The sequence below is a fragment of the Zingiber officinale genome, chromosome 2A (assembly GCF_018446385.1).
Source record: "Zingiber officinale cultivar Zhangliang chromosome 2A, Zo_v1.1, whole genome shotgun sequence".
Taxonomy (NCBI): Eukaryota; Viridiplantae; Streptophyta; class Magnoliopsida; order Zingiberales; family Zingiberaceae; genus Zingiber; species Zingiber officinale.
The window spans coordinates 172,248,538-172,253,593 of NC_055988.1; positions in this window are offsets into that span (position 1 = coordinate 172,248,538).

Here is a 5,056-nt window from a genome sequence, read left to right on the forward strand (position 1 = left end):
TTAGGAACACAGGAAGTCGAGCGGAAGACGCGGCTAGCGAGAAGGACCGCACGGGAGAGAGCTGACGGGCTCGGTGCGTCCGAGGGACGAGGTGTCCGCGGAAGAGTACACCGGTGGACGAGAAGAACGTGCGCGGCGTTCGAGGGACGAGAAACCGGGAAGGAAGGCTGCTCGAGGAGAAGGCCGGAACATGGGTTCGGGTGAGCCCTATTCCGGATGGCCGAGATCACCCAAGCTAGTGGAGCCAGAATAGAAGACCCGGACCGAGACGAGCTGAACCGAAGCGGAGCGACCAGACGAAAAAGTCAACCAGAGTTGACTTTTGGGTCGGCGCCCGGAACCACCGGGGCGCCCGGTAATGATTTTGACCAGATCAAACTCGATCTGAACGTTGGGGGATAAAGTTTTATCCCCCCAGGGCGCCCGGAACCCTTCCAGGCGCCCCGACCAAGGCTATAAATATAGCCTTGGTCCAGAAGCAAATCAATTAATCAGAACGACGAACTTGTAATCAACTTCTGTGTGCTTTACTTTTCTTCTTGTACGTTCAACGCTGTAAGAGGCTACTCCGCCCAGAGGAGAATCAGATAGTACGCTTACATTCCTTGGATTAGCAATCCCCTGATTGCAAACCAAGTAAAACTCTGGTGTCTGTTTTTCTTTACTTAGTCTCTTTTATTTATTTATTACAAGTGTTCATTATATAGTTGAAATCCGAGAAAGGTTCGTGTTTTAATTTGTAGGGCAATTCACCCCTCCCCTCTTGCCGGCCTCCAAAGGGACCAACACTCTCAACCATAATTTTCAAGTTTTGCACATAGTTAGATTTTTGCACATAGTTAGGTTTCTAACGTAAACCTTCACATTTCTCCCCCTTTGACACCATCAAAAATTATATCAAACATATACACATAACATTGTATCAATGTGGACTTAAAAATACCCAAAACCAGCTCTTGAAGGTGCTGGAAAACAGCTACCAGTCGACTGCTATCTGTCGCAGTCGACTGGCACACACCAATCCGAATTTCAGCATTTTATAGCCAACTTCAGAAATGCATAGAAAATTCTAGAAAATTCGAAAAATCATGAAATTTTGAACACATATTTCTTATAATGTTCTTTAACAAGGAAAAATATGTTTCCATGAAAATTCATCATATTTTTAAAGTTTTAATAAAAAACTCAAACACCTTGAAAAATACTCAAGTTTGTATCAATTTAAACCCTAGTTTTGAATTCATATGTTTCAAAATAACTATCCACTGTAAATAAAATATAGAATTGTTTTTCAAAATATTTAAAATATCCAACTATGATCTATGGGCAAGATGTCCATTAATTAAACATTTGTTTTCCCCATAGTTGTCCTATGATCACTAAAAATTGATACATCTCATAACTCATCAAGATGCCATAAGCATAAGTGAATTATTTGTATCATCCTATCATCTCACATTTAAGGTTAGAAAATAATGCAAATCATTGTGAGATGAAGATAACTCCTACTTAGCCCCCTTGATCATGAATTTCTATCAAGGCTAAGTGCTCCCCCTAAAGGTCTCAAGTCAACCATTTTTCAAGGATTTGAACTATGATTTTAATGATTGACTAACCTAAAATCCTCTAACCCTTGAGGATTGATTTTAGCACCCAATAGAAATTATTTCTAATTGGGTTAATCAAATATTCCTTGGGAATCCATTTTTTATCTATAGTCTTGGTTTTTGATTGACCCCTAGCAAGTAGACAATGGTAGGTCTTTTTATTGTTGGGTTCCTTGTATCCTAATCCATTTTTCTTAAAACTTTCCCTTTGGATCCCAATAATCATGTTTAGGGTTTTAGAGCCAATTTCAAATTTTCTAAGGGCATTGGTAAGATATTCTACCTTTTCCCTTAATTTCCTATTTTCCTCTTCTAAACATGAATCATATGAACTTGTAGAAGAAGCATGCATATCATCATCCCTAATAGACATGGATTTTAATTTTTCTTTAAGCATGCAAATGTCATTTTTCAAGGTTTTATTTTTTCCTTTTTGCCTTGAACAAATCATCATTTGAACTTTTAATGATCTTAATTAAAACATGAGGAGGAAGATTGTATACCTCACTTACCGAGACGTCCGAATCCGATGTTTGACCTCCCCCTTCACTTGAGCTCCCTTCTTCATCTTCACTTGAGCTCTTTTCCTCTTCATTTTCGGATGAGGTGGAGGCTACATTATCAATTCCCATTAGAGCAAAATTGACTACATGGTGCTCCTCTTCCTCCGATGATGATGATGGATCATCCCATGTTGCTTTTAGGTTTTGAGCCTTCTTCCCTTTTTCTTTTGTCTTCTTCTCCTCCATCTTCTTCCCTTCCTTCTTCTTCAAGAGAGGACAATCATCTCTTATGTGTCCTTCTCCTTGACAATTATAGCAAATGATCTTCCTTGTCCTACTTTTTCTTCTAGAACTTTTCCTAGCACGAGATTTGTTAGAAGAAAAAGATTTAAATGCCTTTCTCATCTTCCTTACCATATATGCCTCTTGATCGCTATCCATTGAGGCACTTGATTCTTCGGAGTCGGAAGATGGTGGTGATGAAGATTTCTTCTTCTTTCCCTTATTTGCCACAAGGGCTACTCCTCTTGATCTATGAGCTTCTCCATCTAATCCTTCAACTCTTGTTTCGTGAAGCTCCATTGTTGAGAAGAGTTCATCTAGAGAGGATTTCTCTAGATCCTTTGATATGTAATATGAATCTACAATGGAGCTCCAAGTTGTGGTTCTTGGGAAAACATTTAGGGTTTTCATCATCATGTCTCGATTTGAAAGTGTCTCACCTACACTTGTTAGCCCATTAATAATTTCCTTAATTTTAGAATGTAAAATTGATACCTTTTCTCCTTTCTCAAGCTTGATATTGTTGAGTTGAGTTCGAAGGAGGTCTCTTTTTGCCAAATTTGCTTCCGATGTCCCTTCATGAAGCTCCACTAGCTTTTCCCACAAGTCTTTGGCACTTGTATAGTTTCCAATTCTTGTTACTTCTTGTTGTGGAAGAACATGTAGTAGGTGATGCATTGCCTTGGAATTTGCTAGATGCTCTTCTTTTTGCCTTTTGGTCCATCTTCTTATGTCAATTGTCTCATTGCGTTCATCCTTGGGTTCATCAAAACCACTTCTCATGATTAGCATAATGTCAAAATCGGTATTGAAAAATACTTCCATTTTCTTCTTCCACCATGAGAAGCCCCCTTCGAATTTGGGTGGATGAATATTTGAGCCGGCCATTTTGATGAAATGCACTTCTCGGCGATTATTCCGTTGAAGGGCGTCCTCACTCTGATACCACTTGTAAGGGATCGGTGGTCGGCTAGAAGGGGGTTGGATAGCTAGGTCACCCCAACTTCTTTTCTTCTCTACAAAAGATTAGTGCACACGCGGAAATATAACTAACTAATGAAAACAATAAAGAAAGAATACCAAATCGCTAACAAGCGCGATGTAACGTGGTTCAAAGATTGCTTGCTCCTACTCCACGGCGTGTCCTTGAGGTGGACGAGCCCTTGATCCTTCGGTGGATCAATCCCCGGCAATCTCCGGCTAGAGCTTTCTCCTTCTCGGTGGAGCAAACCTCTCACAAAGGATCTCTTCCTCTTTACAATGATGAACTTAGGTTTTGGAGGAAGAGAGTAGACTTGGAAGCTTTGGGTAATGACAAGGAGTTATTCAACAAACATGAGTAACCTCCTTCAAGCCCCAAAGCTTCCCTTAAATAAGAGAAGAGAGTTGATCATCATATCAACTTATCTCGGCACCAGTCGACTAGCAAAACCATCAGTTGACTGGTGTTGCCGTTAGAGGTAGCCAACGACTACTTTGCAGCACCAACGGTTGGCCAACGGTCAATTACCAGTCGACTGCTAAAACATGCAGTCGACTTATCCATACTAACCGAACGAACAGAACAATTCTGTTCGCGCCCAGTCGACTGCACCAGTCGACTGCTAAAACATGCAGTCGACTGCTACATTACTACTACAGTACTGCTACATTAACGCTACATTACTGCTACAGTAAACCCCTAAAATTCAATTTTACTCCGAGTACAATTTCTCATGCACTCGTACCCTCACCCTTACTACTCATTTGACACTTCCTTTGCAGCTTTAACTTCTTGCCTTCAAGCCTACTTCTTTTGGATCTCGTCCCTCGGATGCATTCAAGCCCGCGGCTCGTCCCCAATGCCATCCTTCGCGTATGCCTCGAAGTCGCTTCCCTCGGCCCTTGTCCTCACTCCCTTGTCCACGGTCCCTCGGATGCTCCATCCTTCACCGGACCCGAAGCCATCAACTTGAGTCGCATGTGTATCCTGCAAACCTGCACAACTCAAATACACATATCAAATACAAGGGTGAACCTAACTTAAACTCTTTGACACACACATCAAAACCATGATCGTACCGATCAAACCTAGGTCGATTGCACCAACAAGGGCCACACTGCATCTCCCTACTGAGGCGTTCATGGTCGAGTCCGATTAGCCTACGGCCCCCGAGCACCTGATCACTATGAAGGGGCCTCTTGCTGAGATGTGGGAGGACGCTCGGACCCGTGTGGCCATGATACCACTCACAAAGCTAGCTGACAGCCACATGCAGCAGTCCACAGGGGTAAGCTCTATTTCCTCTTCTTTATATAGCCTTCCCGGTCGGCCTTTTAACCTTTCCGTGTTCATCAGCGATGGGTGGAAGAGATTGCTGTCTCCAACCGATTGACAATGGTGGAGGACGAGCTGAAGAGGCTGAAGAGTCAGGGTGGCCCGTCTTCTTCTCGAGGCCCTTCTTATACTGAGTTGTAGAAGGAGTTTGACAAAACCAAGGATCTGTTAGAGGCCGAGAGGAAGAAAACGGCCGACCAGGCTTACATGTTGGACCAGCTAGACAAAAAGGTCAAATCCTATGACCGCAAGATTGAGCTGGCCACCACTCGAAAGAACACCGCCATCGCTGATCTGGAAAAAAAGAATGTAGAAGCCCGAGCTCTGGAGCAGCGTGTGAATAAGCT